The sequence below is a fragment of the Dermochelys coriacea genome, chromosome 8, assembly GCF_009764565.3.
Source record: "Dermochelys coriacea isolate rDerCor1 chromosome 8, rDerCor1.pri.v4, whole genome shotgun sequence".
Lineage (NCBI taxonomy): Eukaryota > Metazoa > Chordata > Testudines > Dermochelyidae > Dermochelys > Dermochelys coriacea.
The window spans coordinates 4,769,666-4,791,830 of record NC_050075.1 but is presented as its reverse complement, the minus strand read 5'-3'; the positions used below and the strand labels follow the sequence as shown (position 1 = coordinate 4,791,830).

Below are 22,165 nucleotides of genomic sequence, written 5' to 3'. Positions count from 1 at the left end.
GCTGGCACATGATGGCATATATCACATTGGTAGATGCGCAGGTGAACGAGCCTCTGATAGTGTGGCTGATGTGATTAGGCCCTATGATGGTGTCCCCTGAATAGATATGTGGACAGAGTTGGCAATGGGCTTTGTTGCAAGGATAGGTTCCTGGGTTAGTGGTTCTGTTGTGTGGTGTGTGGTTGCTGGTGAGTATTTGCTTCAGATTGGGGGGCTGTCTGTAAGCAAGGACTGGCCTGTCTCCCAAGATCTGTGAGAGTGATGGGTCGTCCTTCAAGATAGATTGTAGATCCTTGATGATACGTTGGAGAGGTTTTAGTTGGGGGCTGAAGGTGATGGCTAGTGGCGTTCTGTTATTTTCTTTGTTGGGCCTGTCCTGTAGTAGGTGACTTCTGGGTACTCTTCTGGCTCTGTCAATCTCACAGATCTTGGGAGACAGGCCAGTCCTTGCTTACAGACAGCCCCCCAATCTGAAGCAAATACTCACCAGCAACCACACACCACACAACAGAACCACCAACCCAGGAACCTATCCTTGCAACAAAGCCCGTTGCCAACTCTGTCCACATATCTATTCAGGGGACACCATCATAGGGCCTAATCGCATCAGCCACACTATCAGAGGCTCCTTCACCTGCGCATCTACCAATGTGATATATGCCATCATGTGCCAGCAATGCCCCTCTGCCATGTACATTGGCCAAACTGGACAGTCTCTACGTAAAAGAATGAATGGACACAAATCAGACGTCAAGAATTATAACATTCAAAAACCAGTTGGAGAATACTTCAATCTCTCTGGTCACTCGATTACAGACCTAAGAGTGGCTATCCTTCAACAAAAAAGCTTCAAAAACAGATTCCAACGAGAGACTGCTGAATTGGAATTAATTCAGGTAATAGCACTGACCTGCTTACAAGGGTGTGCTGGGGATAAATACATTAAACACTGGGAGGTGTTCAGGTGATGGGGAGCATTTAAGTACCTATGATAGATTGGCACCATAACGTACATATTCAGCGTGCCAACTAAACCTGTGTTTGCAGGTGCTTAGATATCAAGATCGTGTGGGCAAATGGGTGGGAGGTGTTGTGGACACAACTGGTACGCTCTCACTTTTCCAAATGAGACTCCTGCAACCACCTCTGCAAATCTAGCCTGGATTCTCTCATATGACTATTATAGCTGTCTTTCTGATGGTAATTTGTCACAGGAAAGCCAGGTCGAACCTGGTTTGTGACCTGTCACTGGGCTCCATCCCTGTATTTCCCGTCACTGTCCAAAATCCTGCCATGCCACTCTTCAGCAGAGGGGCTAGAACCAGCCAATAGACTCGGAAGGGCCAGTTTGAGCTGTAGATTGTATAGGGAGCAAGCACGTCACAATCTCCAGGTAGCCAAATGCTGCTTCTCTGGGTGCTCCCAGAACATGGTGCTGAGGAGAATCAATGTGGTTTTCATTTTGGGATCGATTCATCATCACAAGGTAAATTCCCATCAACATCCTCGAGCCCCCTCCCCTTAACTCTTCTGCCTGGACTCAGACTTAATTCCAGCGGCTGAGAAAGTCTATGTTTTTTCCCCTTGGAAATGTCACCTTAACATTATGCTTAAGTGACAGTGAATTACTCGTTTTATTTAAAAGTGGAAACAAGGAACAATTTAATTCCCCACTAGCTAATGGAGCATTTCCCCTCACAGGCAGCTAATTAAATATTTAATCAACACAATAGCCAGTTAAATATTATATGTGGGCATAAATAAAACCCAATACATTTCCACGCTACATTAAACCAAGGCTTGTAGACAATTTGTCTTCACTGCATCAGATACTACAACTAGGTCAATGATCCTATGTAAGCAGGTTCCCATTTTCCTTTGAATTAAGTAAACAGCATCATTTATTTCCATTTTGTCCCAACCAATGAAATTAACCATTGAGCAGAGCTGGGCAAACCATGTGTGTCAATTAATGGAATAGATGAATATTGCCTCTTTTCCCTTCATGGACTATGTGAGAGCAGACTGCAAATTTTTATTATTAATTTGTATTATGAGAGCACCTTGGAGGAGTTTTAACACAGATCGGGGCTCTGCTGTGGTAGACAGACCCTTAGCGGGAGACAATCTCTGCCCTGAAGAGCTTACAATCTAAAGACAAAAGGTGAGAGAAAATAATTTTTATTATCCCCATTTTACAAACAAGGGATTGAGTCAGAGAAAGATAAAAGGCCAGAATGTCAAAGGTATTTAGGCACCTAAATATACAACTAGGAACTTAAAAGCACCAAAGGGTAGTCACCTAATTCTCATGGGAGTTAGGTACCTAACCAAATTAGGCACATTTGAAAATCCTACAGTTTCCTGTACAAATTGCAGGATTGGGGGCTGCAGAGCGTGAGTGCACTGGGCAGGGCCTGACTCTTACCGTGTTCTCTTCAGTGACAGGTACAACGAGTCTCAGAACCCATCTCAGACCTGACCAGTCTCAGAACCCGTAGGCGCTCCTCTAACAATAATAACAGCAAAGGGAAATATTTCTGTCTTCTTCTCCATGCATTGTGCTGTTGCGTTGATTAACACTTAAGATCAAAAAGGTAGAGAGGGAAGCAGGAAGCACAGCAGTACAGAGTTTCTCTCTCCACTTTGGCCATTAAGTTCCCTGGCACTTTATTTCCATCACTCGCTATGATGAAGAGGATTTGCATTTCCCTTGGGTTAGTGATGATGATGGCTGTTCACTTTGCAGCATAATCTAGGCAACAGTCACTGGTAACCATTCCACCCTGAAAGCTGCTTTCAAGACATGCTTTATCGTCCCCATTGTAACTGAAGTATCATCTGCAGGGGCAGAAGACAGAGAGCTAAATTGAAATCTGGGTGCAGATACATTGACTTCAGTATCAACACAGTTGCAGCGTCAATGGCCCTCAGTATTGAGCAATGCAAGCTTATGCACATTGGAAGGAATGATCTGAACTACTCAGACATGTCGCTGGGTCCCTATATTTACTGTAACTGCTCAGGAAAAAGACCTGGGCAACTGTGTGTGCAGCTAGATGGGAACATCTGCTCATGGGAACATACATGGTACCGTATCGAGTACAGGCTAGAAAATAATTAAGACATAATGGCATTATTTACATCAATAGGACATCCTCTCCTGGAGTGTTGTGTTCAGTTCCGGTCATCCACACCTCAAAACGGATGTAGCAGAAATAGGGTGAAATGGAAACCAAATGGAAAGGCAAAGATAATGACTAAAGGCATAAGGAGCCTTTCCATGGCCTCACGTCAAGACAGCACCTAAGTACACGTTTAACTCTGAAGCAAATGAGATTTAAGCACACACTCAATGGGACTTAGGCACATGCTTGAAGTTAGGTGCATGCTGAAGCTCCCTTCCTAAATAAGGACACTTTCCTGAATGGGTACCCGTCTGTGATGCGGTAGAGCAGGCCCTGAGGCCCCTGATGGAGGCCTCAAGGCCCTGTCACACCCTGCCCCAGAAAAGAGCAGTGTAGAGGGTCCTCCAAACTGCCTAGAGTGGCTGTGTCCCATACAGCCAATCAGAAAGGGGCTGCAGGGAGCAGCCAATCAGGGCCCAGCAGGCTAGGATAAGAAGAGCTGCAGGGCCAGAGGGAGATCAGTTCTTTGCTGGAGGAGTGTGGAGGGTGTGCCTGTCCTACAGGACTCTGGGCAGAGCAGTACTGGCAGAGACTGAGGGGAATGTGAAGGAGCTCTGGACTGGCTGCTGGGGCTCAACCAGGACAAAGCCCCAAGGTATGGGTGAAGAGTGAGCTGGAGAAGTGGCCCAGGGAATCATAGCAGCAACGCAGCTTGGTTAAAGGAACATGGCAGATGGCTGCTGTCTATAGGGTTCATGGACTGGGACCCAGAGTACAGGGCAGGTTTGGGTCCCTGCCACCAGCCACTGGGAAAGTAGCCTGGACACTGATACACCCTTGAAGGGGAACTGAACTCTTCTAGTGGCCCAGCTGAAGAGTTAGGGCCAGAAAGGCAAAGAGTCTCCAGGGAGGGAGACTTGGGGGATGTGGCTCCAAAACAGGGCCAGCACTGCTTGAAGAGCAGGGACAATTTGAAGGAGCCCAGAAGGGGCTGAGAGACAGTTCAGACCAGGGTGCTGTGATGGACCCTGCTGGACCGATTGAGGAGCAAGCCTGGGGATACTTTGGTGGGGGGCAAATTCAACATTCCAGTTCCACCTAGTATAAGGGTGGGGCCCCAGCCATGGATTTGGATCCAGGTCTGGAACTGAACATTCCTGAAGTTTGGGGGGCAATGGATCTGATTCTCATTTGAGCCCCAGTCCTACTGCTGAAGCAAAGGGTCTTTGGGGTTAATGTTCCTCTCACAGAGACTGGTGTGAATTTGGAGTGGCTCCACTGAATTCAACAGTGTTGCACTGATACAAACAAAAGGAGAATCAGCCCCCAAAGAATCATAGAAGATTAGGGTTGGAAGAGACCTCAGGAGATCATCTAGTCCAACCCTCTGCTCAAAGCAGGACCAACCGCAACTAAATAATCCCAGACAGGGTTTTGTCAAGCCAGGCCTTAAAAACCTCTAAGGATGGAGATTCCACCACCTCCCTAGGTAACCCATTCCAGTGCTTCACCACCCTCCTAGTGAAATAGTTTTTTCATAACATCCAACCTAGACCTCTCCCATGGCAACTTGAGACCATTGCTTCTTGTTCTGTCATCTGCCACCACTGAGAACAGCCTAGCTCCATCCTCTTTGGAACCCCACTTCAGGTAGGTGAAGGCTTCTATCAAATCCCCCCTTGCTCTTCTCTTCTGCAGACTAAATGAGCCAAGTTCCCTCAGCCTCACCTCATAAGTCATGTGCCCCCTAATCATTTTCATTGCCCTCTGCTGGATTCTCCAATTTGTCCACATCCTTTCTGGAATGGGGGGCCCAAAACTAGATGCAGTACTCTAGATATGGCCTCACCAGCCCATAACTTCAGAGCCAGTTATCCCTTCATAGAAGGCAATCGGGTTGGTCAGGCATGGCTTTCCCTTGGTGAATCCATATTGACTGTTCCTGATCACCTTTCTCTCCTCCAAGTGCTTCAAAATGGATTCCTTGAGGACCTGCTCCATGATTTTTCTGGGGACAGAGGTGAAGCTGACCAGTCTGTAGTTCCCTGGATTCTCCTTCTTCCCTTTTTTAAAGATGGGCACTATATTTGCCTTTTTCCAATCATCCGGGACCTCCCCTGATCGCCATGAGTCTTCAAGGATAATGGCCAATGGCTCTGCAATCACATCAGCCAACTCCCTCAGCACTCTTGGAGACACTGCATTGTGCATGTCCAGCTTTTCTAAATAATCCTTAACCGGTTCTTTCACCACTGAGGGCTGCTCACCTCCTCCCCATACTGTGCTGCCCAGTGCAGCAGTCTGGGAGTTGATCTTGTCTGTGAAGACCAAGGCAAAAAAAGAATTGAGTACTTCAGCTTTTTCCACATTATCTGTCACTAGGTTGCCTCCTCAATTCAGTATAAGGGTCCCACACTTTCCCTTACCACCTTCTTGTTGCTAACATACCTGTAGAAACCCTTCTTCTTACTCTTCACATCCCTTGCTAGCTGCACCTCCAGTTGTGCTTTGGCCTTCCTGATTACATCTCTGCATGCTCAAGCAATATTTTTATACTCCTCCCTAATAATCTGTCCAAGTTTCCACTTCTTGTAAGCTTCCTTTTTGTGTTTAAGCTCCCTGAAGATTTCTCTGTGAAGCCAAGCTGGTCACCTGCCATATTTGCTATTCTTTCTACACATTGGGATGGTTTGTTTCTGTGCCCTCAATAAGACTTCTTTAAAATACAGCTCATTCTTTATACTTCTTTCTCCCTTCTGGGGATTAAGTTGTTTGTTTAATAATGAGTGCTCCTATACCCTATAGGAAAAGAGGCTCCGATGTGATGAGGGCAGGAAAGCCGGTTCACACTCTACAGTTTTCTAATTGCCATTCCACGTGCTCTCAATAAATTTAACGCCAGTGTTACTAACAAAACAATCTATTACAAATAAAATATATTTGAAAAAATCCAGATGTTGTGGAGGATCTGAGAAATTTCTGTGTTCCTGGGGATTTTTCTCATCTTCAGTGCTGCATGTGGGAATGTGTACTGTGTGTGTATCTTGGAGGGATGTGCACACACAATTACAAACAGTCTGGCCCTGCACACTGATCCAAGTGGGCAGATGTGCACTTCAGGGTACCCAATTGCAATCAATGCCTGTGTGCCAACATTTACCAGCACAGAGATCCATTGGCTTCAAAGTATAAATGTCAACATGTGCCTCCATAGACCCCTGTTGACTACAGTGCCTTTCTGCCAAGGACCTGTGCACTACATGACAAGATTATTGTGACTAATTCTGTGGCAAGGTTCCTGGATTCTGCATCAAGCATGGAAATGCTGCTGCAGCTCCATTAGCATTAGAAGATGGTGGATTTTAAGGAATGAATCATGAAAAGGAATGCTGCAATCAACACAGCAGCCCCAGCGTTGGTTACTTTGATATCAAATTCCATTTATTTTACCCTGTTCTCATATTTTGTATTTTTTCAAGACTCTGCAGACTTCAGAATCATAGAATATCAGGGTTGGAAGGGACCCCAGAAGGTCATCTAGTCCAACCCCCTGCTCAAAGCAGGACCAAGTCCCAGTTAAATCATCCCAGCCAGGGCTTTGTCAAGCCTGACCTTAAAAACCTCTAAGGAAGGAGATTCTACCACCTCCCTAGGTAACGCATTCCAGTGTTTCACCACCCTCTTAGTGAAAAAGTTTTTCCTAATATCCAATCTAAACCTCCCCCATTGCAACTTGAGACCATTACTCCTCGTTCTGTCATCTGCTACCATTGAGAACAGTCTAGAGCCATCCTCTTTGAAACCCCCTTTCAGGTAGTTGAAAGCAGCTATCAAATCCCCCCTCATTCTTCTCTTCTGCAGACTAAACAATCCCAGCTCCCTCAGCCTCTCCTCATAAGTCATGTGCTCTAGACCCCTAATCATTTTTGTTGCCCTTCGTTGTACTCTTTCCAATTTATCCACATCCTTCCTGTAGTGTGGGGCCCAAAACTGGACACAGTACTCCAGATGAGGCCTCACCAGTGTCGAATAGAGGGGAACGATCACGTCCCTCGATCTGCTCGCTATGCCCCTACTTATACATCCCAAAATGCCATTGGCCTTCTTGGCAACAAGGGCACACTGCTGACTCATATCCAGCTTCTCGTCCACTGTCACCCCTAGGTCCTTTTCCGCAGAACTGCTGCCGAGCCATTCGGTCCCTAGTCTGTAGCGGTGCATTGGATTCTTCCATCCTAAGTGCAGGACCCTGCACTTATCCTTATTGAACCTCATTAGATTTCTTTTGGCCCAATCCTCCAATTTGTCTAGGTCCTTCTGTATCCTATCCCTCCCCTCCAGCGTATCTTTAGCTACAACAATTCATTACTGCACCATGGAAGTGGTTAGGGGAGGATGCGGGGGGAGGGGGGGTTGGTAGCTGGGTGAGAGCTGTTTGGGACTGTGGGATAAGCACAGTAGTTGGACATTTCTACTTTAAAACTATCAGTAGTGAAATAATTAACATTGTTGTTTAAACTGTCTGCTCTAGGTTTCTGAGTCAACACCCCACAGGGCTGAATTGGGATGGCTCGCACTGCACACAGCAGTTGTTGTGTGCTGTCTGCAGACTCACTTTGACAGTACTGCGCCGGTCTACACTCCAGTTGCATTGTCAAGGTTTTCCTCAAAACCATGAGGTTAGAAACATGGGGTGAAATCCTGGTGTCATTGAAATCAAGGGGAGGCTCACAAATATGGATTTCACCCATCTCCCTTTTTTTTCTTCTTAAATGGAAGCTGTGATTCTGGTGCATCATTGGGCAGCAAAGGCTGTGAAACGAATAGATTCCATGAGTGAGAAGTCATGTACTGTACCACATAGTAAATGCAGTGTGTGTGCACCATATACTGTATATGTATATATGACAGTTTCATTATATTCTAAGAAAATGATTGAGTCAAGAAGCTTTTTATTTTGGACTTAATTTCTATTCAACTTTCTTCTTGCCTACCCCTCTTCTCTTCCTGGGGTTTTAATCAGCTGAGTTCCTATTGCAAGATTGGTTCTAGTTATGGTACAGCGATCTGAAATGAACCAGGAAACTGGGGCCCAAATCTTTTGTGACTTTTTTCACTGACTTGGTTGGATTGGACCTTTCACACTTCATAGTAATTACAGGGATCCCTGGAAAACCAAAGGTTTCAGAGTAGCAGCCGTGTTAGTCAAGGTGCCACAAGTACTCCTTTTCTTTTTGGAAAACCAAAGTTCATCTTTAGGTATCAAAGGTTAAGCATGATGGAATTTCCTGTCAGCTGTGTTCTCCAGATTTCAAGTGACTACAATAATCCTTCAATGGTATTAGACCAAATTCTCTTCTCAGTTATACTGATGCAACTCCACCAAGATCAGCTCTGTAGAAGTAACTGAAAAGAGAATTTGGTTAATTGTTTATGGAGATAAATTACTCTTAGAAAATGAGTCTTTGCTTGATTTCAAGGAGAGAGTATTTGCATAAATACAATGGACACTGAAACAGAATAGGATATGAATTTAGTTAGTACCTTTTAAACTTAAGGTATTTCAAATGCTTTAAAGAATGTAGAACTAGCTGCCATCTCAATTAATCAGAACAAAGCAATCTGAATATAATAATGTGCTAAGCCATAGCTCAGAAACATCAGTTTAATTGAGTGAAGGACTCTGGAAAAGTCCTATAAAATACCCCTGTAAAAATCTCTTTAAAGGTATTTTAGACCATTCTTTAGTGAATTACATCCTTGCTATAGGAGTTTTTAGGGTGGTTTGGGGAAAAACCTATAGAAAGCACACAATTATTAGTTAAATTCTGTGTGCTTAGAGTAATTTTTGATAGAACACTGTAACATTTCTACAGAATCGTACTAGTTTCATCACATTAAAATTATATAAGACCTTTCCATATCAGTTATTTCCAGATCTTATTTAAAAATGCAGTAACGCCTTCAGTACACATCTAGGTACCTAGCAGAGACAGGTGCTAGGGATTTGGACTGAGTCTATAGCCCGTTGTGAGCCTTGAACCCATGATTTTAGTGTCAAAGGTTGAGTGCAACCAAAGTTGAAACCAAAGTAAAGTCAGCAGACTGAAATGATTCAAGTTAGCTTTGAAAGAGAAGCCTTCAGGCAAATCAACCTTTCTAACCTCTTTCTCTGAACTGGTAATACTGCCAACTCTAATGAGCTAAGTCCCAGAAGTTCCATCCCAAAAGTAGTATCTCTAGGAGTAAGATCCAAGCATGGAAGTCACAACTAGACTGGCTGATGCTGGACCTTCGTTCCAGGTGTATCACCTTCCGAAAGGCAATACCCCTCGAAGTGATGTCAAATCCAGGTAGCTCCCTCAACGCTCAAGAGTGGAGCAGTCAAAAACTTTCTGGCAAAACTACTTTCTGATTGAAAAATGAGCTTTTAACAAAAAATGTTAAATTTCAAGGTGGGGAAGAGAAGATTCTGTTTTTATCAAAAATTTTCAGGTTTCATTAAAAACAAACCAAACCAAAATGCCAATGAAAACAAAATTTCCCCAACCTGCACTACTCCAGAGTAAAACAGTAGTTTGGAAATGGGATGGTAGGTGTTAGCTGAAGACAGCTATGTAGACTGGATAGTCCAAACCATGTTCTTATCTGTGTCTAAATAAAGAGAAATCCCTAATTGAGACAAAGCGCCAATGGTGCTGAGCCTGTTTACACCAGCGGGGAATTTGCTCCCAAGTCCCTTCGCCCCACCCCTTTTTCTTTCTACCAGTAACCTTCCTCATAGGAGGAGACGACTACCAAGAGATGATTCCTGCCTATTGTAGGTAGGTCAAACCTCTGCCACAGCTGCCAGAGATCATAAATCACTAGACAAAATCCTGGAGCTTTGAATCCCTGTCTTTTTTAAAAACTCATCCAGATTTTTTTTAGTGTCTGAAGCAAGTTATAAAATGGTGGTTGGGTTGTTTTTGTGTCTTCCACCTCCCACGCAGTTTAATTTCCAGCCTTGTCCTTGTTCCTCATCTGCTATATACCTTCCTTTTCCCCTCCCTTTGTTTTAATAACTCTTTTACTGGGGATTCTTGTAAAAACACTTGCTATAGCTAGTTAAATAAATACACTCTGGAAGCAGGTGCCCTGGAATTACTTCAGCTGTAATCTGTTAGATTTAAAATTTCTCTCCAGTTCAATATTGATTCAAGATAAAGCAACTCAAAACACACTGGCAGCTCACAGCTTTTTGTAGTTTTCCTCTATCTTCTTTTTCTATTGTAGCTTTTTTTTCTTCACTCATTCCTTTTTTTAAAAAAAAAATATATGAAGGAGCACACAACAAAACCTCCATCCATCCCAGCAAGAAGCAGCATTGTGTGAGAGGAGCAAGTGTTTGTTTGTGAAAGCTCTAAAGGATGTTGTCAAGTGCTTTTTTTTTTTTATCGTTTTATTTTTTCCTCTCCATTGTTTGTAACACCCTCTGCAGCAATTGTTCGTTTTCTTCCCTTATACTTCATGGGCCAAAAAAAAAAATCTGACATAGGTCTTTTTGTTCTCTTCCTTTATACACTAGCTGCCTAGTGCTCTGGGAGTAGGGCTTGTAGAGCCGGCAGATACAAGACAGTGTTTTTTGCAATCTGTCTTTTATGTAGGTGTCTGTCACAGGGCAGCACAAGCTTCCTTCCCCTTGTCCCTGTGCTTGAGCTGGCAAAAAGGGTCTCAGACACCTCTTACAGGTGCTTCACCTGTGTTTTTATTTACAGTGCCTGGACAGTCCCAATTCCCCCAACACCAGTCCCTGCTCCAACTCCTCACTGGGTCCCCTGGTCTTTGATGCTTGTGACAGCCAGCAGAGCCACAGCCTTCCTATCCTCCTGCCCAGCTAGCCTCTTCCTTGGGTTTATATTTCTTCAGTCAGCAACCCAGCTGGTTCCATTTGGCTCAGCAGATTACACTGAGCCTGCTCTTGTTAGGGCCTGCAGCTGGGCTCCCGGCTATGGGTCTTGGCCCATGTACCTGGCCACCCTACAGGGAAGCAGGGTCTTTAGCAGGGCATCCAAAGGTTTTATACCTCTGCCCTGTGACACTGTCACTAAAACAGAGGTATTGTTTCACTGTTTTTATTTGAAAGGCAGCTTTGGCTAGTGGTTAGAACAGAGAACCATCAGTCAGGACTCCCATGTTCTAATCTCAATTCTGCTGTTGACTTGCTATTCACAGAATATCAGGGTTGGAAGGGACCTCAGGAGGTCATCTAGTCCAACCCCCTGCTCAAAGCAGGACCAATCCCCAACTTTTGCCCCAGATCTCTAAATGGCCCCCGCAAGGATTGAACTCACAACCCTGGGTTTAGCAGGCCAATGCTCAAACCACTGTGCTATCCCTCCCCCCCCATGTTGAACAAGTCTGTTACCCCCTTTGTGCCTCTGTTTCCCCACCTTTAAAATGGAAATAATAATGTTCTGTTTTTGTGAACCACTTTGTCTCACAAAGGAAGGTGACAAAAGAGTTAAATATTAAACAGAATTACTACTTTTTTTTAATTAAAAGGAGGGTGCATGTTGCTCAGGGAAATAGTAGTAGTTTTTTTTTTTTAAAGAGGATATTATTCCTATAACAGAGCATGTTCCCCACCAGACTTCAGGAGAATTAAGCCCTCCACACCAGTTGTCACGCCCAGGCAGTGCAGCTCCTATGGAATCATGCTGTTGGGGACTTGCCTGCCTCCAACTTTCCTCAAGGATACTGCAGCAAGAGGGGTTAATGCAGTCTCAGGGTGTGTTAACATTTTGGCAGCTGTCCCATGAGGCTTTTGGGTGGCCTGGCCTATCCCCTCCTCAGGATTGGGTCCCTGAATCTAGGCCGGGCTTTGATTTAGTCTTTGTGGGACAGTGCCATGGATGTAGCTTCCACATAGGAACTGGGCATTCCAGGAGTGGAGGGATCCTTTGGGATAGGAACTGTCTCTTTGATCTGTGCCTGTACAGCTCCTAGCACATGAGGTCCTGGTTTAGGGCTGGGGCAGCTAAGCATTAGTCATACAAATCATTATTAATAACAATGTGTGAATCGGGATAGGCTGATTCCCCCCCCCCCGAGTCACTATGTTGTCAAGATATTTATCACCACCTCATGATCGCATGTCCTAGGATGAGGCCATTGGGTAACAGCTGCCAGGTAACCCCCATGGGAGACTTCATCCTAATCAGGCATCCTAATTGGAAGTGGATTTACACCTCTCTCTTTTTTTTTTTTTTTTCAGGCTACTGTATGACTTTCAGTGACAAGCCCCAGGAAATGTGCAAGGAGGTCCCACAGCACTGCAGAAAGGAGCCCCAGAGTAAGAGCTGCTGGTGTCCTGAGGGACGCAGTGCATTCTCCATCATGCCACGTCTTTCAATCAGGATTGGATGTCTTTGTATACGATGTGCGCTAGCTCATCCAGAGGTGACAGGCTTGATGCAGGAATCACTGGAAGGAATTTGATGGCCTGTGCTATGCAGGAGGTCAGAGTAGATGGTCATAAGGGTCTCTGCTGCCTTTAAATCAGTGCCGGCATTGCAAGGCCTCCTATGAGATTGGAGGTAGGAAGCTTTTCAGCAGAGTAGCAATGGGGTCTGGAAAGTAGAAGCTTCAGCATTTCTGCATCCTTCAAAGAATGGATGCCAACAGCAGCTCAGACTGTCTGCCAGGGACCCACCGCTGGCTCATTGCCTTCGGCTGGTTCAGCAAATGAACCTGTGCTTGCTGAAGTCTTCAGCCATTCTTAGACCCTGCAGCAGGGCTGGATCTCCGGCTGCTCAGTAGTGTTTCATGCTTGCAGCTGTGCTCCTGCTCTCAGCTTCTTCCTTGTTCCTGGCTCCTGCTCCTGGTTTTTTCCTCCACCCCGCCCCCGGCTCCTGATTCCTGACTCTTGACCCCAGCTCACTCCCTGGACTAGGTATCAGCTCCTGATTTTGGCGGTGGCCACTAGGCCTGGTCATGTCTGCAACCACTAAGTCAGCTTCCCACCCTGACCATTAGGCAAGGCTGCCCGTGGCCCAGGTCCTTAACACAGTCTCTGCACATTCCTGGGCTGAGGGGTTATTAACATCACTATCCTGCAAGCACAATAAGCCCGAGTCTCAGAATATTGCTTCTCTCTGTTTCACAGCTCAGCTCTAGCCTCAGTGGCTTTTCACCAGTGTAATTCCATTAATGTCAGTCTTCTCATTTACACCACTACATATGAGAGCTATATCACACCAACAATCAGCTATGCAGTGCCAGGCATCAGTGCTTGTTTTAAGTGTAAGGGGACAGGCAGGCAATGTTTGTCTTAGAGTCAAAAAATCCCTTAGCTTACCTGCCTTCCCTCTCCAACTTGAAGCCCCCTTCACTACCACTTCCTTTGTGTGTTCAGGGACTACTCCGTGCTTGGCCCTCCCTCTCTTCCGCTGGTGCACCTAATGCCTGTATCAGGCAAAGATGCAATCAGACTTATAACACCCATGATCCCTACAGAGCTTTAATTTGGGTATCACACAGAGCCTCTCTTCCTTTCATCTTCATCACCGAATGTAGATCTCATTCTTCTGCTCTCTTGAACCTGCAGACATTTTCAATTCCTTGCATCTTCTCCCACACTCTGCAGGACCTTCTCCAAGCCTGATTCGCCTTGTGCAGCCCTCCACGTCATACCCTTCCAGTGTCCCTTGTTTTGATGGACCTTACTTATTTCACCCCTACAGGTCCCTATGTTCCTGTGTTTTTATATTCAAGTAATCCATTAGACTTAATAATAAATTGCTAGTAACTTCACAACAATCTTTACTAGATGCATAGTTAACAAATATATATTACATACAGAGCATCTTAACTCAGGTCAATCTATCAGAGTAATCTAAAAGCAGCTGCCTCCTCCAACCCACATCTTGAAGAATCTATTTATTCTTTCTAAAATGTGCAATCGTTGATTAAGTTCAGCAAATTTTCACTGCTTTCTTCCAGATCTAAATTTGTCTCTAACAATCTTTTTCTTACGCTGATTCCTTTTATACCCATCACAATTTGATCTCGTATCATTGACTCAGATTCTGGAAATTGCAGGTCTGACTTCTTATCTTTAGATCTGTTAAAAATGATTCAATAGTCCCTTCCTCTATTTGATTTCTTCAGTGAAACTTAAATATTTCAAAAGTTTAATTTCTTTTTGGTAAACAGTATTCCTCAATATTTTTATGACAAACTTATAGTTCACTAACATTTAGCTCAAATTATTTATACAAGGAAATTGCTTCAGTTCCTGCAATAGTCAAAGAGATGACATCTTTAGGAATAGATCCCGAGGCCCTCAAAAATAGTTTCTTGTTTGCACCTTTTTCCAATTTTCTGCAGCATTTCCCAACCACGGATCCCAGGGGGACGCAGATAAAGTTTGGTGTAGACTGTAGGGCCAATAGAAGTTGTTGGTTTTTTGTGCAGTGCAAAAGGCTCCCTGTGTGCAGCTCGTAACAATGGTGGCAGGACTCGGCAGCTTCACTAATCTGGGTTGCCGCTCCAAGGATCTCGGCCCATTTCACTTTTACAGTAACGTGCCTTGGAGCTAAGTCCATTTGAGTAGCATTACACCTCACCACTCAGACAGGCTCACCCTTCAAGCTCTATCTTCAGCTCTCTCAACCGGCAGGCCCCTGCCGAGTAGACAAGCCTAATGTGCCTCAACAGGGGCCCCACATGTTGAGCAGGGCCAGGAAGGGAATTTTCTGCCATGAGAAAGATGGTGAAAGCCAGGCTGAGCTTAAATGTAAAGCAGCCCATAAAAGGAGGTGGGAATCCTTGGTGAGTGGTGTTGAGAGATCCCCGGGGAAACCAATTTAATAATTATGGACACTTTTTTTCTTTCAAGAAATACTTTCTCCCCTAGGGAGGTCTTGTCTGTTCCTTTCTTCCTCCCTGCTAATCCCAGGTATTATTCCATGTTGCTATTAATCAGTGTTGCTTTGCCTTTTATTTATTCTGATGGCTGGTGTTTCCAGCCAGGGCTTGCACAGCAAACTGGCTGCAAGTGGCTGGATTTTGTTACATGACGCACAAATTGCACCTACAGGGAACAAATTCCTCTCTGCCTTAAAAAGGAAAACTTTCCAGGGAAGGCTACCTGGACTGGTGAGTTCAAAATGAACAGCTACCCAATCTTAATTCTGGGATTTGGCAGTTGGATACAGAATGACTTATTGTTATCCTAATTTCATAGATTCATAGATACTAAGGTCAGAAGGGACCACTCTGATCATCTAGTCCAACCTCCTGCACAGCGCAGGCCACAGAATGTCACCCACCACTCCTATGAAAAACCTCACCCATGTCTGAGCTACTGAAGTCCTCAAATCATGGTTCAAAACTTCAAGGAGCAGAGAAGCCTCCCTCCAGTCAACCATGCCCCATGCTACAGAGGAAGGCGAAAAACCTCCAGGGCCTCTCCAATCTGCCCTGGAGGAAAACTCCTTCCCGACCCCAGATATGGCGATCAGCTAAACCCTGAGCATATGGGCAAGATTCACCAGCCAGATACCCAGGAAAGAATTTTCTATAGTAACTCAGATCCCATCCATCTAATATCCCATCTCAGGGGATTTGGCCTATTTACCCTGAATATTTAAAGATCAGTTACTTACCAAAATCCCATTATCCCATCATACCATCTCCTCCATAAACTTATCGAGTAGAATCTTAAAACCAGATAGATCTTTTGCCCCCACTGCTTCCCTTGGAAGGCTATTCCAAAACTTCACTCCTCTGATGGTTAAAAACCTTCGTCTGATTTCAAGTCTAAACTTCCTGGTGGCCAGTTTATACCCATTTGTTCTTGTGTCCACATTGGTGCTGAGCTGAAATAATTCCTCTCCCTCTCCTGTATTTGCTCTCTATAAATATATCAGAGGGATAATCATATCTCCCCTCAACCTTCTTTTAGTTAGGCTAAACAAGCCAAGCTCCTGAAGTCTCCTTTCATAAGACAAGTTTTCCATTCCTCGGATCATCCTAGTAGCCCTTCTCTGTACCTGCTCCAGTTTGAATTCATCCTTTTTAAACATGGGAGACCAGAACTGCACACAGTATTCTAGGTGAGGTCTCACCAGTGCCTTGTATAACGGTACTAAAACCTCCTTATCCCTACTGGAAATGCCTCTCCTGATACATCCCAAAACCGCATTAGCTTTTTTCACAGCCATATCACATTGGCAGCTCATAGTCATCCTATGATCAACCAATACTCCAAGGTCCTTCTCCTCTTCCGTTACTTCTAATTGATGCGTCCCCAACTTATAACTAAAATTCTTGTTGTTAATCCCTAAATGCATAACCTTACACTTCTCACTATTAAATTTCATCCTATTACTATTACTCCAGTTTACAAGGTCATCCAGATCCTCCTGTATAATATCCCGATCCTTCTCCGAATTGGCAATACCTCCCAGCTTTGTATCATCTGCAAACTTTATTAGCACACTCCCACTTTTTGTGCCAAGGTCAGTAACAAAAAGATTAAATAAGATTGGTCCCAAAACCGATCCCTGAGGAACTCCACTGGTAACCTCCCTCCAACCTGACAGTTCGCCTTTCAGTAGGACCCGTTGCAGTCTCCCCTTTAACCAATTCCTTATCCACCTTCTGATGTTCATATTGATCCCCATCTTCTCCAATTTAACTAATAATTCCCCATGTGGCACGGTATCAAATGCCTTACTGAAATCTAGCTAGATTAGATCCACTGCATTTCCTTTATCTAAAAAATCTGTTCCTTTTTGAAAAAAGGAGATTAGGTTGGTTTGGCACGATCTACCTTTTGTAAAACCATGTTGTATTTTGTCCCATTTACCATTGACTTCAGTGTCCTTAACTAATTTCTCCTTCAAAATTTTTTCCAGGACCTTGCATACTACAGATGTCAAACTAACTGGCCTGTAGTTACCTGGATCACTTTTTTTTCCTTTCTTAAAAATAGGAACTATATTAGCAATTCTCCAATCATTCGGTACTATTCCTGAGTTTACAGATTCATTAAAAATTCTTGCTAATGGGCTTGCAATTTCAGGTGCCAATTCCTTTAATATTCTTGGATGATTATCTGGGCCCCCCGATTTAGTCCCATTAAGCTGTTTCAGTTTCGCTTCTACCTCTGATATGGTAATATCTACCTCTATATCCTCCTTCCCATTTGTCATGCTACCATTATCCCCAAGATCCTCTTTAGCCTTATTAAAGACTGAGGCCAAGTATTTGTTTAGATATTGGGCCATGCCTAGATTATCTTTAACCTCCGCTCCATCCTCAGTGTTAAGCGGCCCCACTTCTTCCTTCTTAGTTTTCTTCTTATTTATATGGCTATAGAACCTTTTACTATTGGTTTTAATTCCCTTTGCAAGGTCCAACTCTACTCGACTTTTAGCCTCTCTGACTTTATCCCTACATCTTCTGACCTCAATTAGGTAGGTTTCCTTGCTGATCCCTCCCATCTTCCACTCCCTGAACTTTCCAGGGAAGGCTACCTGGACTGGTGAGTTCAAAATGAACAGCTACCCAATCTTAATTCTGGGATTTGGCAGTTGGATACAGAATGACTTATTGTTATCCTAATTTGATTATTCATCTCTTGCCTTCAGGATGCCAGGGAATGATGTACTCAAAGGCAGCCAGGTTGCATACATAAGTTCATGACAGAGATACATTACTCTTATTGTCTACACAGTCACCATACCAAGTTGTTTTTACTCCTCTTTCTAACAATATTTCAGACAGATTACACTGCCTCAATCACTCATTTTTTCTCTCCACCCTGCCTTTGGGCCATGTGGGGGCTGTGAATTGGGAAAACAGTCCATGTTAATCCCTGCTAAATCCACTGCAATCAGTGTAATGCAGGGGTTGTCAGTTTATTTTTGTCAAGGTCCAAATTTCTTGGGCAAGGTATTGTCAAGGTCCAAGCTCTAGAAAAACATTTTTCACACCGCAATAGCAATAAATGTAAGAATAAATAATTTTTTTTTGTGGTCCATTCAAAAGCATCTGGCAGTCCAGATTTGGCCCATGGTTCACCAGTTGACTGTCCCGGTGTAACGTGACCTGAGAGGTGAGCAGGAAAGCCCTAAGGTTAGCAAGTTAAGACCTGCTTTCATCGGCTGCGGGGAAAGACTTTTTGGAGGTCTTTGGCTCTTGCATGCTGGATGAAAAATCAGCTTGTTGACTCTGCTTTTGGCTGGAGCTAGTACTAGTGGGCCTCTAAGGGGAGATGCCTGTGGCTCAATGCAATGCTTGGAGTTTGATTAAATAGCTGCATTTTCCCCTCTTTAGACAGCCCAACAGCAGAGCAAGATCACGTGCGCTCGCTCTCTCTCTCTCTCTCTGTCGGAAAAACACACACGCCTGTTCAAGATTTAAAACCTTAAATCCCAGAGCTGACATCATTTTTTTTTTTTTCTAATTTCCGTTGAATTAAGCCTACAGTTCCCAGACTTTCCACTGAGTGTAGCTGGGCAAAGCAGATGGAAACGTTCACGAAAAGCTTCCCATCTTATTCCGTTTTTTATCATAACGGATAAAGAGGTGATGGATCCAGAAGGAAGTGTCTTTCCAGAAGGAGGTGTCTTTCCAAACTTCACCACTTGGATGACTTTAATCACTGTTTTTTGAAGCAGTTAAACATATTGCATCAGCTCCAGCCAGGAGATCGGACAGCATCAAACAAGCTTATGAAAAAAATTAATCTAATTTTGAACAAACTTAACCACACTATGTAACCTTGTTTTTTTTTCAGTCCCATTGTTAGACTCTTTTTACCAACTATGTAGAAACATACAAAGCATCCCTACTTTTTAATCTGTTCAGGGTTGCTTTGTGGAGGGGCAGCAACATGCACATTGAAAATGGCTCCGATCATGCTGTGGTCTGTCCAACAGTTTGCACCTCACATTACTCTGGTGATCGTGCTGTCTCTGATGTCCCTTTGCCATTTAATGACCTAGCCAGTCAGGTGCCAATGCTTTGATCTCAGGTGCATCCAACAAGTTTTTGTGTTTGTGGTTTTTTGTTTATTTGTCAGCATTCCTAAGAAATAGTGAGCGGGTGCTCAGCACACATGCAAAGGAGACCATTGCTTTTCATGTTTCTGGCTCCATTATTCTATATTACACCACTCCAAGCCTGACAGTCTGAACAGATTAATCTGCAATTGAATAAAACATCCATTTCATCAGGAAAACTTGGAGGAAACAACTGATAGCATTACATCATCATGCAATCATAAAGTTGAATATAATCAAATTGGCCACCCTTCAAGCCTCAGAAGAACTCTAGGTAAAACTCAAAGATGCCACCAGGACTGGTTTGATGAAAACACTGAAATCAAAGATCCTAAAGGAAAAGAATGAGGCATTTATATCTTGGCAAAATGATAAAAAAGCAACATAAAATTAAGACAAGTTCAAGTACCTGCAAGCCACAACTCAAAGCTGGCTTTATGTTCTCTGTGATAACTGGAAAGCAGAAGATATACAGCATTACACCACTACTAACAACACAACTTTGTTTTACGACTCCCTGAAGGCTATCTATGGTGCATCAAAATTGGGACCAGCTCAAAAAGTTCAGACGGCTCTACCTTAATTAAAGACAAAAGAGGACTCTGACAGTGCAGCAATTTACTGAGCTACTCCACCATCATCCTACTGGCAACCCACTGGTGATAGAGGAACTGATCCAGCACCCCCTGCATGAAGAAATTGCCCAGTTGCCTACCTCAAAGGAAGTGCAAAATACTATTAAAGAAATTAAGTCAAGTAAATCAACAGGGAAAGACAGTGTACCAGCGGAAATCTAGAAACTTACAGGCCTTAAAACTGTCAACTATCTACATGAAATTATTAAGGATATCTGGGAAACTAGGAAAATTCCTCAGGATGTCAAAGATGCAACCATAGTTACATTTTACAAAAATAAAAACAAATATGACGACTGGCAACTTCTGGGGTATCTCCCTGCTATCTGTAGGTGGTAAACCCTTGTCTGTATTTTGCTCAATCAGCTTCTTGAAACAATATCAAACAAGCATCTACCAGAGATCCCCAATGTGGTTTCAGATCAGGTCAGAGCACCATAGACATATTTGTTGTGAGGCAGATTCAGGAAAAATACGTTGAACAAAACATGGAACTATAGTCCGTATTCATTGGTAGTAATAACTAAAAAAAAAAAAAAAAAATTTGATATGGCAAGCAGAAATGGCCTCTGAAAAATTCTAGAAGTTTCACTGCCATGCCAAATTGCTGAACATCATACGTCAATTCCATGAAGGCATGATCAGTCAGGTACTCTGCTGGTGGCCTCTCTATACCATTCCCCTTATCTAATAGGGTGAAACAAGGCTGTGTGACACAATGGACAACATTCAAAAGGGCACAGAGATAAGGTACAGAACTGATGGGGAAATAATTCAGTCTCCAAAACCTTACTGCAAAGACAGTCCTTGAGAAACTCATACGTGAAGCCCTTTTTTTGGAGAAGCTTGTGCTCTACTTAGTCATTGTGAAAGTGGCCTACAGCTTATCTCCTGACAAATTTTCAGAAGCAACTGAAGTTTAGATTCACCATCAGCCTGGAAAAAACTGAAGTCCTCTTACAGCTGGCCCCATCAACCACTCCCACTGAGTCAAACATCATCCTCATCGATGGTATAGAACTAAAGAGTGTCAGTCACTTTGCATATCTTGGCAGCACTGTTGGATATCTCCAGTGTTGCCTCTCTGGATCAAGAAATATCAAGCAGAATACAAAAGGCAAGCCAGGCTTTTGGAAGACTTTGCTATAGGATACTCAACTACCCCACCACTGAACTGTCAACAACACTGATATGCAATGCAGCAGTGATTTTTATAGGGGTGTGAAACGTGAACTGTTTACTGCAAACATAAAGCAACTTGAAATATTTTGTATGCCTTGACTTCACTGTATTCTGAAGGGCCACTGGTGAGAACAACATGTCAAACATTCACCTCCTTGAAAGAGCAAAACCAACCACCATCAAGGCAATGATCATCAAAGCTCAGCTTAGATCGACAGGTGATGATGTTCTCAGAATAGGTGATGACAGATTCCTGAAAAAAGTCCCCTGGGGTGAGCTAAAACTCAAAGGGCAGGAAAGGCAGTGAATGTAAATGCTTCAGACACCCTTAAGCAGAATCTTACCTCATGCAGTAGAAATATTTGATTTCGAAGCTACAGCCAAGGATTGAGCTAAACCGAGGGAAAAAAATAGATAAATGTTATAAATGCTTTGATGAAGATGGATGCAAAAGATTGTTTGTTTTGAAAAAAGGGCCAAGTATCATGCCATATCCTCAGTGGGAGCCTATACCTTCCTGTATGACCACAATGTAGACTGCATCTACATCACAGTGGCACAGTTGCAATACAGCAGCTGTTCCACCGTAATGCCTGTACAGCAGATATAACCCAGACTAATGTGAAGCTATGTCATCCCTGCCCTGAAACCCTGCATGCCTTCTACTGTGTTGCTGAAGTAGTTCTGACCTGAGCCGCTCACAAACAGCCTTCCAGCGTGCAAGCAGCACCCTATGTGTAACTGCAACCTGCCCGTCCCACTCGGGTTACACACTGGCTCTCACCAGCCTCTGTTATACTGCAGGGTGACCCACCCACCAGTCCCAGCCCTTTCCTGGACAGTACAAAATATTTTAAGTCCATTATTCCTATAAAGGAAATAACATACCATCTTACTATCTCAAATAATTTAGACCCTTCAATTTAAACAGAAAAACAAGTTTATTAACTACACAGAGATTAAGTGAGTGCAAGTAACGAAGCATAAAAGTCAGAAAGGATTAGAAGGAAAATAAAGGTGTAATGTTTACTAATGCCTAGCTTAAACTATATCAGAATCAAGAAAGATTTCTCACTACATGCTTTCAGCAGTCTTCCTGCCCAAATGCTGCAGGTCAGGATCCCTTCCCCCAAAGTCCAACAAATGCTTCCTTTGCTTATTCAGA

General features: G+C 43.7%; 2 long non-coding RNA genes across 2 annotated transcripts in view; one reads left to right on the top strand and one right to left on the bottom strand.

The window, feature by feature from the left end:
* Window positions 1–856: 856 nt before the first annotated feature.
* The window catches only part of LOC119860741, a 29,415-nt gene continuing 8,106 nt past the window's right edge, over window positions 857–22,165 (bottom strand). The window contains exons 2-3 of the long non-coding RNA XR_005294622.2: window positions 21,345–21,392; window positions 857–2,841 (exon numbers count right to left, since the gene is read on the bottom strand). This is a non-coding gene — a long non-coding RNA (uncharacterized LOC119860741). The remainder of the gene's footprint in view (window positions 2,842–21,344; window positions 21,393–22,165) is intronic.
* Window positions 3,649–21,739, top strand: LOC119860740. The gene is made up of 3 exons (XR_005294621.1): window positions 3,649–3,783; window positions 12,385–12,462; window positions 18,602–21,739. It is a non-coding gene; the product is annotated as an uncharacterized LOC119860740 (long non-coding RNA).